At 44.7% G+C, this 12,763-nt stretch overlaps 1 protein-coding gene across 1 annotated transcript in view; it reads left to right on the top strand.

The window, feature by feature from the left end:
- Nucleotides 1–12,763, top strand: part of SARNP (SAP domain containing ribonucleoprotein) — a 54,073-nt gene that overhangs the window by 613 nt on the left and 40,697 nt on the right. The window lies entirely within an intron of this gene.

Consider the following 12,763-nt stretch of genomic DNA (forward strand, 5'->3'; position numbering starts at 1 on the left):
CGGGGTTCACGCGCCCTCGGAAGGGGGCCGCGAAGAGACGTGCAGAGAACCCCCGATGGAAAAGCCGGGGGGTGCCTCGCGCGCGCCCCCCCCCACCCGCCCCCGCCAGCGCCCTTGGTGCCCGAGAGCCACCCCGGGGCCGCACGAGTTTGCAAAGCCGTTCCGGGTTTGGGGTGCGCGCTGCTCCTTCTCCTGCGGCGCAGGTCCCTGCCCTGCGTCGCCTGGTGTCACCGCTGGGTGACACTCTTACAGCTTGGAAGCCAGGTCTGCAACTCCCGGGAAGCGGTTCCCATATTCAGATGATGATGATTTTTTCCTCCAAGAGGAGCGTAGGTTTGTCTTTCGGGGTGTGGGGGGGAGTAGGAGAGTGTTGTGATTAGCTGTACATTGTGGTTTCATGTTTTAGTCACATCATTCCGGGGAACTTTGGACAAACCAGGCTGAGTTAGCCAAAAGCTGCAAACTAATGCCTTTAAAGCTTGAAGAGCTTTAAGAACACTCGTAAGGAAAATAAGGGTAGGTAGAGGCCTTTTAGTCTTTTTTTTTTTTTTTAAATTCACACTGAGCCTTTCTGTGAATGTTCATAGATCTACACTTGGATTCAAAACTATACTGGTGTCCTGGTGGGGTTTTGTGTTTATCCTGGAGTTACTTTTTTTTTTTTTAACTTGGTGACCCTGAATGTAGCTTATATTAGCTTATATTAACTTAATATAAGCTTATGTGTAGCTTATATTAACAGTCTCTTAACATAATACGGTTAAACAATACACAGGATGTCAATAAAAACCAAACAACTGAACCACCGCCACCAGTCTATGTAGTCTTAAATAAGTCATATTACTCAAGAGCAGCTCCTTGAATGACATCTTCATCTTTGTAATTGAGAGGAGAACACTGAATGAGAAGTTAAGTTTTTCTGGACTTACTTTGGTACTTTGCCATGTTGCACTTAAGTCTCAGCTTTCTGTTTGTTTGGTTTTGGGGCCACACCTAGTGCTCAGGGCTTACTCCTGAATCTCAGGGGTCACTCCTGGCCATGCTCTGGGGACCTTAAGTGGTGCTGAGGTGGTACCAGAGACCTAACCCAAGTGCATAAGTCAAGTGCTCTGCCTGCTGTACTGCATTTCTCCAAGGCTTAAAGTCAGTTTCTAAGAACCTACCACATAAAGTGAGGGCTTCCTAAACAGTTTTGTAACATTTGTAACAGTTATGAGACAATCAGAAAGATTTTTTTTTTCTTTTTGGGTCACACCTGGCTCAGCACTCAGGAACCATCCCTGGCGGTGCTCAGGGGACCATATGGGATGCTGGGAATTGAACCTGGGTCGGCCACATGCAAGGCAAATGCCCTACCTGCTGTGCTATTGCTCCAGCTCCCAGGAAAAATTTTTGAAAAAATTTGATATTCCTATAAAAATTGGAATAGGAGTATTGAATATTATTTATCAGCTTCGTTCTTGGAGCCACTGGAATAGGTCAGGAGCCTTATAATATAAGGACTTTATGTTTATGTAGTGCTGCCATAAAATCTGCATAAAGTTCTATATTAACTTTGAATAAGATCTTCTGACCTAATTTCAGATATTATAATCTAAGAGAACATGAAGCGCTCTAGACAGTCTAGAAAAAGGATTCACTCTCATAATCACCGTTGCTTATCTTTGCTTTTTCTCTAGAGCACCTCTTAACCTTTTGGAGGTCACAGATATCTTTGAAACTGATGAAAGGTATGAACCCTCTTTCTAGAAAAAGGCATGTACATGCACTTTGCATGCAATTTGAGGGCTTCATAAAAGTTTGTAGCCCTGAGGAGTCCGTGGACCTCTCTCTGATTAAGAACCCATGCCTTTAAGGACATTCAATATTTGATTTCACTGTTCCTTTGGATGGAGTGATCCTGACCTTTGGGTTGACTTGGGATTTTATCTCTTTTAAATATTCTCTCATTTGTTTTTCTTTTGGGGCCACACCTGCTTGGGAGAGTCGTGCAGCACCGGGGATTGAACTCTGGGTCAGTTTTCCACCCTTTCTGAGCTGTCTCCCATTCACCCAGTTGAGTGCTCAGACTTACTCCTGACTCAGGGATTAGTCCTGGTGTGTTCAAAGGACCATATGTAGTGTGAAGATCAAACCCAGGTTGGTCACATGTAAGGTAGGCGGCCTACCTACTGTCCTGTTACTCTAGCCCTTAAAAGCTCTTAGAAGGTGTCTGGGAGATAGCTCAGAAGGGATGGAAAACTGGCCCAGAGTTCACCCCCTGGTGCTGCATGACCCTCCCAAGCATCCCCATCTGTAGCCCTGGTAGCTCCCCGACACCGCCTGACCTGGCCTGTCAAGCTCACTCTGTCAAGTATTACTGGAAGTAGCCCAACCTCCCCGGCTGTTTCCATCTTTATATTATAAAGAGTAAGGCTTTAGGATAGATCGCGGAGTGAAAGAATAGGCTCTAAAGTAAGATGAAAAAGTGTTACCTGGATTGTTATGTCAGTCTACATCAACTACAAATTTCTGAAGATTTTGTGGAAATGCATCATTTTACCTGGAAAGAGAAATGAATTGTGGGGCTGGAGCAATTGCACAGCGGGTACAGTGTTTGCCTTGCATATGGCCGACCCGGGTTCGATCCCTGGCATCCCACATGGTCCTCCAGGCACCGCTAGGAGTAAGTCCTGAGGGCAGAGACAGGTAACTCCTGAGCATTGCCAGATGTGACCCAAGAAACAAAAATAGTGTGAGTGAAAATGTGGAAACGAAATTGTGGTGAATTTTGTTGAATTTTGAACTGTAACTTGTGATAGTATTAGATTTCCAGTCAGTGGTGAGAGGAGGAACTACCGCAGGAAAGTAAAGGTGTACTAGTACTGTTGAGAACAGTGAGAACTTTGTAATGCTGAAACATAAAGTGCTGATTTGTTGGTGGTTGAACATAGATTAGAAAGGAGCGGCAGAAATTCTGACTAGTTTATGAAAGGTGGGGCCTGGGGTTGGGGAATTTAACCTCCTAAGGGTTTTTCTCTTTCTTTAGTTAAAGTTGTTGCTGCTCTGATTACCTGAGGTGGCATACACATGCCTGGCTGTGTTGCTCACAGTACTTAGCTGCTGCCCTTTATGGGTCACATTCCTTAGCCTCTCCTACACTTTGGCTATAATGCTACCTGGGGGTCATACTTCCTGTCCTTGGTGATCACACATCTTAATTTTGGTCCTTACAAGGGGATTGTACCCTTCCCATTTCTTCCACACCAATTTTCCTGCAGCCATATTTCTAATACTGGGGTCTGCCTTGCATATGGTTTACCCAGCTTTGATCATAGGAGCAACACCTGAGCACAGAGCTAGAGATAGCTCCCTCCACCCCCTCCCCATCCTAGCACCCATGGTCCCAAAACAAAACAGAACAAAACTACAGTAGAGATGTTCAGACCTTTCTCAGATCAGGTTGTATTTGGTGGCATTACACTTAAAAGGGAGGCACTTTTTTTTTTTTCCTTTTTGGGTCACACCTCACAATGCACAGAGGTTGCTCCTGGCTCATGCACTCAAGAATTACTCCTGGCTCGGGGGACCATATGGGGTGCTGGGAATCGAATCCGGGTTGGCTGCATGCAAGGCAAATGCCCTACCCGCTGTGCTATCACTCCAGCCCATTTTTAATCACTGAATTGTAACCCCTTGGCATTTAGGGGTGCTAAGTACCCCTAGATGCCATGGCTGGGATCTGACCCAGAGCCTCTAAACTTGAAAGGCAAGTGCCACAGCCCAGACCTGGATATGATGATGATTTGGTGCTTGGAGGTTGTTCTTGATGGTTCTGGGGGCCATGTGCTGGGATCAGACCTGGCGATTCCCATCTGTAAAGCATATGCCCCATCATTTGAGCTGTCTTCCTAGTCCCATGAATAACTATTGCAGTAAACCCTGCCTCTCTTAAAACCGTTTTGTTTTGTTTTGCTTTTGGGCAACACAGGGTGGTGCTTAGGACTTAACTCCTGGCTCTGTGCTTTGAAGGGGATAAGGGAACCATGTGGATGCTGGGGACTGAAGTTCGAGTCAGCCAAAGGCGGATGCCCTGCCCTCTGTACCAGCTCTCTGGCCCTAACCTTTGTTGTTGGGTTTTTGTTTTGTTTTTGTACCACACCCAGCTGTACCCTGGACTTACTCGCCCCACCTTTGTTGTTTCTGTGGTGCCTGAGTTGGACCCAGGGCAAAAAGCTTGTCCATATGTAAAAGATTTGTACTCTGCCATGGAGCCATATCCCCAGTCCCCATATTTAAAACTTTAATTATAGTGCCAATCTCTGCAATTTAATTTCTCACTTTCCCACTACTGTGGCTTTATTGTATTTCATTCCTCAGTATGTGTCCAGTAATTGCTAATACTTAAGTAGCATTTATCATGTGGCATGCACTGCTGGAAACTATTTACATACAGTAACTCATCTAATCTTTTATAAGGTAAGTGTTGATTATTCCCATTTCAAAATGAGAAAAATGAACTCTGATTAATTAACTTGTCCTAGGTCACATAGTTAATAAGTGACGCTCAGATCCTGGCAATCTTTCCAAAATTCATGTTCTTAATCACTTTGTGGGGGCTGGAGTGATTAAAAAAATCACTTTGCACTATTGCCTCTCTTGCCTTAGAATCCACACTTTTTTTTTTCCTGGTTTTTTGAGTCACACCCAGTGATGCTCAGATGTTACTCCTGTTTCTGCACTCAAATTACTTGTGGCGGTGCTCGGCAAACCAGATGGGATGCCAGCGATCAAACCCTGGTCAGCTGCATGCATGGCAAACGCCTTACTGCTGTACTATTGCTCCCGACCCCAGAATCCAGACCTTGATTCACACTTGGGTCCTACCACATCTGTCCCCAGACCTTTGTTCAGTTAACTGCTAATTGTGCTTTTATATCGGTTAGGCATTCTTATTATTATTAGTTTTGTGATCACTCCTGGCTGTGCTCAGGGCTTACTCCTGGTTCTCTGCTCAGGGATCATTCCTAGCAGTGCTCAGGGGACCATACATGTATGGTGCCAGGGACTGAACCCTGGTCTAACACATGTAAGCTCCTACCACACAGTATTCTCTGACCCTAGTCAGACATTATTTATCCAAGAAATTCTTTGTGTGTGTATGTTTTTATTTTTTGTGTTGTTTTGGTTTTGGGGTCACACCCAGAGGTGCTCAGGACTAACTCCTGGCTCTTTGCTCAGAGACCACTCCTGGCAGGGCTCTGAGCACCATATGTGATGCAGTAACTGCAAAGCAGGAAAATACCACTGAGTCCAGCAAATACCAGTATAGACAGCCTATCCCTACCACTTACATGCCTTGTAGCGTCTGTAGATGCAGAATTAGTCTCTATCTCGTTGCACCTGAAGTGTCAAAGCCAGCTTGATCCATCCTTTCTATGGTTTTCTCTTTTATTTGCAAGTGTAAGACTCGAATTTCCCCAAAAGTATATCTGAAAAATAAAAATGACCATAGTTTACTCATTCCGTGAAAAATGAAAGTGTGAAGACTTTGAGACACAACTTGTACACATTCCAGAATGATGTTTGTATCTGGGCCCGACCACTTAAAAAAAATTATTTTTTGAGTCATACCCAGCAGTGCTTAGAGACTACTTGTGGTGCTAGGTTCTAGGGGGCTAACTCCTGACAGTTCTTGGATGACCGTGCAGTGCTGGCCATGAAAACCAGGATTCTCTTATGTAGTGCACTCCAACACTTGGATCCATTTCCCTTGTCCTTAGGGGAGGACACCTCTTTTTTTTTTTTTTTTTATGGAAAGGTTGGGGTTATATCCTGTACTTAGGGACTACTGGCTCTGTGCTTTGGAGTCATTCTAGGTGATGTTCAGGGGAGCATGTAGTGCTCGATTTTGAAGTGGGGTCTAGACACTTTTTAAAATGTGTTCATGGGGTCCATTGAGAATACAGTGGTTTTGCTGTTTGCCTCACATGTGGCTGACCCGGGTACAATCCCTGGCACTGCATATGAACACTGCCAGAAGTGGTCCCTGAGCTCAGAGCCACAAGTAAGCCCTGAGCACTGCATGTGTAGCCCCAGCCTCCCCTACAATGTGATCAGAAGACCTTCTTTTTAGAAAAATTAAACATTTTAGAGATAAAAAAAATTTAACATTATTGTCTTATTCCCATGCTAGTTTTTTTTTTTTTTTCTTTTTGGGTCACATCTGGCGATACACAGGGATCACTCCTAGCTCTGCACTCAGGAATTACCCCTGGCAGAGCTCAGGGGACCGTATGAGATGCTGGGAATCGAACCCGGGTCGGCTGAGTGCAAGGCAAACGCCCTATCCGCTGTGCTGTCACTCCAGCTCCCTCCCATGCTAGTTTTTTATATAAAATTGTTCACAATAATTTATTGCAGTTAATATTCTAACACCAATCCCACCACCATTACACCTTCCCACCACCATTATTTCATATTTTCCCACCACCACCTAAGCCTGCCCCCAAAGCATGTCCTAAATAATTTATTTTGTATTGTTTGTTTTGAATAATCTGCTAAAAAATGCCAATACTAGTAAGCTCCGTGTGGGCTAGAACTCAAGTCTATTTATAATTATTTCCCTGCATGTGAGATAATGTCTGGTAGACAGTGAATATTCTTTGTCAAGTGAATGAGCATGCAAGACCTGGAAAAAAAAGTAGTGATCCACCCAGAGTATTTGTAGGGGCCTTGGAGATTGCTCAAGTGGCAGAGCATATGCTTAGGGTGCTCAGAGCCCTGAGTTCAGTCCCTGGCACCTATGATCCCTATAACCTTGCATAGTTGGCCCTGCGGTCCCCACGTACCATCCATCCCAAACAACTGCCTTGACTGAGCATTGACCCATCTGACCTATTCCATCAGGTTGCGTTCCTCTGGGTGGCCCTTTTAAAAAATTTTTTTGTAGGACTGGAGAGATTAGTATAGGGATTTAGGCACTTGGCTTGAATGTAGCCAACCTCACCCTTTTTCATTCCTGGTATTGTGTATGGTTCCCCAGCACTGTCAGGAGTGAAAGAAGAATCTTAGTGGAAGAAAGGAAGCAAGAAGAGAGGGGATGGGTGAGAGGGAAAAGGGAAACGAATAGAGCAAAAATGGATTGTGTGGGAAGCAAGAGAGAAAAGGAGCATGAGAATAGAGGCAGTTACTTCGTAGTGAAGATGGGGTTGGAGTTAGAGACCTGCCTGAACTGGCGTGTATAGGCTTCGCTGTTTCATAGTTGTCTTACTGGAGGTGGGGTGGGATGGGCGCACATCCGGCTGTGTTTAGGAATTACTCTTGGTTCTGTGCTCAGGGATCACTCCTGGTAGTGCTGGGGACCTGTGTGGTGCTGGAAATCAGACCTGGGGCAGCTTCGTGCGAAGGGCGCCTTTCATGCTGCACTCTCTCTCGGTCTCCATCTTCCCAGTTGTAGATTTTTAAGCAGGTTACTGAGTCTCTTGGAACAGTATTTTCTCTCCTCGTGTATGTGTGTGAATTGAAACTGTAGCCTTCAACATTCAAGGCACTTCCTTTGCCAGTGAGCCACATCCCAAACCCTTTATTTTCTTAATTGTCTCTTAATTTTTAAAGATGGGACTATACAATTGACCACAACAGGTTTTTAAGGATTTCAAATGAGGGAACATTCTCCCATAATTAAAATAAAATAAAAGGGCCCGAGAGATACCTCAGTGGGCTGGAGTTCATGCTTTGCTTGTAGGAGACCCAGGCTTGGTCCCTGGCACTCTGTGGACCCCAAGCATAGAGCTGGAAGCTGCCACTGAGCTATATGATCCAGAACCCAAAAAGGGGCTGTGCAGTAGTACCGGGCACTTGTCTTGCACACGGCTGACTTGGGTTTGATCCCCAGTATTACATAAGGTCCCCCAAGCCAGCCAGGAGTGATCCCTTGAGTGCAGCGCCAGGAGTAAGCCCCCAAACAAACCAGATACTGCAGTATTTTTTTTTTTTTGAGGGGATGCTTTTTTGGGTCGCACCCAGGGATGCTCAGGGGTTATTCCTGACTCTGCAATCAGGAATTATTCCTGGCGATGTTCGGGGGGACCACATGGGGTGCTGGGGATCGAACCTGCGTCGGCTACGTATAAGGCAAACACCCTACCCGCTTTACTATCACTCTGGCCCGTATTGCAGTCTCTTTATGCTTTTGACTGTTAGTACTTAAGAATAAATCTGAATTCCCATGATGAATATATTATAAGTAATAGCATCTGCTTTCAAGGAGTTTAAAAAATATATCATAAGATAACATGAAAAAGATTTTAATCAGTTCAGGATTAGTGAAGTAGAAGAAAGCAAAAGAGCAAAAAATGATTAATGTCAAATGCGGACTGGAGTGATAGTACAGTGGGTGGGGCATTTGCTTTGCACGCGGCTGACCTGTGTTCAATTCCTCCTCCCTCTTGGAGAGCTCGGCAAGCTACCGAGAGTATCCTGCCTGCACAGCAGAACCTGACTCATGGCATATTTGATATGCCAAAAACAGTAACAAGTCTCATAATGGAAACGTTACTGTTGCCCACTCAAGCAAATCGATGAACAAAGGATGACAGGGCTACAGCGCTACAGTATTATGCGGTTAGTTTAGTCTTTTTTTTTTTTTTAAATTATTGAATCACCGTGAGATACAGTTATAAAGCTTTCATGTTTGAGTTTCAGTTATACAAAAATCGAACACCCATCCCTCCACCAGTTTTCCACCAATGTCCCCAGTACCCTCCCCCCACCCCCCCATCCCACCCTTAACCCTACTCTGTGGCAGACAATTTCCCTCTTTCTCTCTCTACTTTTGGGCATTATGGTTTGTGGTACAGATACTAAGAGACCATCATGTTTTGTCCTTTATCTACTTTCTGCACACATCTCCCATCCCAAACGATCCTGCCAACCAGATTGACTTAGTGATCCCTTCTCTGTTCCAGCTGCCTTCTAGTTCAGTCTTTTCTGTGCAGGCTGGACAGGTACTATTAAAAATAACTTGCTTAAGGGGCTGGAGTGATAGCACAGCGGGTAGGGCGTTTGCCTTGCACGCGGCCGACCCGGGTTCGATTCCCAGCATCCCATATGGTCCCCTGAGCACCGCCAGGGGTGGTTCCTGAGTGCAGAGCCAGGAGTGACCCTTGTGCGTCGCCGGGTGTGACCCAAAAAGCAAAAAAAAAAAAAAAAAAAAAAAAAAAAAAAAAAAAAAAAATAACTTGCTTAAAAATAAGATTTTTAGAAATTAATTTTCAAATAGGTAAGTCATGTGCGAAGTCACAATTCTCAAGGTACCAAAAGACATGTTAGAAAGTGGCTATGGTTTCCCCAACAGATTTCTTCTCAAGTACAATTATCTGTTCCTTGTCTAGGTGACCTGTTTCTGTGTGGTATTTTTTACATTGTTTTAGGTGTATAACGTACAGTGTTCTACACTTTGGAAGAATGGGGGGTGCTAGATGAGTGATGCTCATGGCTTACTCCTGGCTCTGTGCTTAGGAGTCATCCCTGGCAGGGCTCCAGGTCTGTATGGAATGCTGGGGATCGAACCCATGTTGGCCACATGCAAGGCAAATGCCCCATCCACTGTACTATCTCTTCAGCCCTTAAGTTTTTGTTTTTGGGCCACACCTAGTGGTGCTCAGGGATCACTCCTGGCAGGTCCCGAGCACCATTTGGGGTACTGGAAATCAAATTCTGGTTGCCCATGTGCAGGGCAAGCAACTACCCACTGTACTATTGCTATTTTTTTTGGGGGGGGGGTCACACCCAGCGATGCTTAGGGGTTACTCCTGGCTTTGCACTCAGGAATTATTCCTGACAGTGCTCGGGGGACCATATGGGATGCCGGGGATTGAACCCGGGTCGGCTACGTGCAAGGCAAACGCCCTACCCGCTGTGCTATCGCTCCAGCCCCGTACTATTGCTTTAGCCCCTAAATTTTAGTTTTTATTTTATTGTATTTATTTATTTATTTGCTTTTTGGGTCACACCCGGTGATGCACAGGGGTTATTCCTGGCTCTGCACTCAGGAGTTACCCCTGGCGGTGCTCAGGAGACCATATGGGATGCTGGGAATCGAACTCGGGTCGGCCGTGTGCAAGGCAAACGCCCTGCCCGCTGTACTATCGCTCCAGCCCCCTAAATTTTAGTTTTTAAACAGCCTTATTGAGTGATAACTCATGTACTATATAATACATTCAATACATCTGGCTTTTTTGTTTGTTTCTGGGCCACACTTCGCACTGCTCAGGACTTGCTCCTGACTGTGCACTTAGGGATCACTTTTTGGTGGTCTGTGGGTACCATCGGTGGTGCCAGGAATCAAATCCGGGTCAGCCTTACCCGCTGTATTATCTCTTTGGCCACATACCTTGCTTTTAAAATATCATACAGTCAAGTACCTTATAAACATGAGTACGTTTTGATATTTCAAGTTCTTATTTGTAACTTGAAAGTGTATTTATCCTAATTTTGTAGGAAGGAGGTGTTGGGCTATACCTGGTACTGCTCAGGAGCTCTTTCTTGTTCTCTGCTCAGAAGTGACCCCTGCTGGTACTTAGGGGACCATATGTGTTGCTAGGGATAGAACTAGGCTTGGCCATGTGTAAGCAAACACAGCCTTTGCATTTTGGCCCCTCTGTTTCCCATTTATTTATTTATTAGAAATAGATCAGATACTCCTGAAATAGTTCCTCTTTTAAATAATATCTCAGGGCTGAAGATATAGCTGAGTAAATTTGGGTCGATCCTGGTGCTGCAGGGGTCCCAGAACAACAGAGAAGTTCTCAGAATATGAAAACGTGCATACTGTAACTAAGTAAAACAGTATGCGCAAACTGTAACGTTTGCCTTGACAAGAGGGGGAACATGGAAGTGCTGGAAAGATCGTGAATGAGGCAGAGATCCGGGCTTAGGGACTGGAGAGTGCCTCTGGGGCTTCAGGTTTCGTTGACCAAAGGCAGTGACAAGGTCTGTGACTGAGATTGTGATCACAGATACTTATGCTTTTTTTTGGTGGGGGGTCACACCTGGCGATGCACAGGGGTTACTCCTGGCTCTGCACTCAGGAATTACCCCTGGCCATGCTCAGGGGACCATATGGGATGCTGGGATTTGAACCCAGGTCGGCCGCGTGCAAGGCAAACTCCCTACCCACTATGCTATCATTCCAGCCCCACAGATACTTATGCTTACAGTTATTATCAGTTGTACCAATCTGTTTAAGTTTAGAGCAGACTATACTGATAATATCCTATGCAAAAAACAGTACTAATTATCCATTCCTTGTCAAGTGGAAGTTTTTGGTAAACTTTTGCCTGTATCAGTACAGCTTTGGATGGGAATGTGAAGGGAGAAACAGTTCTATTAGAAAGTTGATTTGGGGGGCTGGAGTGATAGCACAGAGGGTAGGGCGTTTGCCTTGCACGTAGCCGACCCGGGTTCAATCCCCGGCATCCCATATGGTCCCTCAAACATTGCCAGGAGTAATTCCTGAGTGCAAAGCCAGGAGTAACTCCTGAGCATTGCTGGGTGTGACCCAAAAAGCAAAGAAAAAAGAAAGAAAGTTGATTTTGTTCTTATTTCATTTTGGTTGTGGGCCTCAGCTGATGGTGATCAGGACTTACTCTTGGTCCTGCACTCAGGTGGACTAGGAGACCATGAATTGCAGGGAATTGAACCCAGGTCAGAACATTTTTTTATCTGAATCAGTGGCTATAACTGATCTTTTTCAGGACAAGCACCTTTCTCACTATACTGCATCTTACCCACTATACTATCTGTGGTCCTAACACCTGAACATCAAAGACTGAGGAGATGGCTCAGAGTTCTGGAATGCAGACTTTCCATAAATAAGACCTAGGTTTGAATGCAGACACTGCAACAAAAAAGAGAAGTTAATCTTAGAGATCACTTAGAGTCTAGATTTTAGATTAATACTATTTAAGATATGAACTGCAGTCAAGCAGTTCTACAACAGTTAGTGATGAGCTGTTAGTTCTACAACTGTTCTACGACTTAGTGATGAGAAGTTTTGGTCTACAACCTGGTTGGAATATTATAAAAAGTTGGGAGCCCAGTATACAATTTTAAAAGTATGGTCCATGAATTTCAGAAATTTGAGAAGCAAGTAGTTCTGTCAGTCTTAACTAGAGATAGTACAGACTTAAGGCATTTACTTTGAATGTAACCCATACATGTTTAATCCTTGGCACTGTTCATGGTATCCTGATTACTGCTAGGAGTGACCCCTGAACTCAGAAGCAGGAGTAAGTCCTGAGAACTGATGAGTGTGGTCCAGCCTCCATCCCTCAAGAGCTTGTCTAATTAAAAAAAATTTTTTTATAAAGATTTATCAAGTTCTTCATAATACAGTTGTTTCAGTAAATGTGCCAACCCCATCCCACCATCAGTGTGCCTTGCCCTACCCAGCATCCACTTTCCCATCCGCCAAACGGAATTAACAAAACTTAGATCAGTAAAAGTCAGTTTGTGATAATAACTGTTTCTCACAATGGTATTAAAACAAAGTCTTTGAGGATTTACTGGGCTGGTTGGTTCTAGTTGAGTCTTCTTGTTTAAAAAATTTTATTTAGGTTTTGACAACTATGAGATACCACCTCTTACCACAGAGAATGGCACACATCATCCAAAAGAACAAAAGCAACTGCTGTTGGAGAGGATATGGGGAGAAAGGGACCCTTCTGCACTGCTGGTGGGAATGCCGACTGGTTCAGCCCTTTTGGAAAACAATATGGAC

The sequence above is a fragment of the Sorex araneus genome, chromosome 2 (genome assembly GCF_027595985.1).
Source record: "Sorex araneus isolate mSorAra2 chromosome 2, mSorAra2.pri, whole genome shotgun sequence".
NCBI classification, from domain to species: Eukaryota; Metazoa; Chordata; class Mammalia; order Eulipotyphla; family Soricidae; genus Sorex; species Sorex araneus.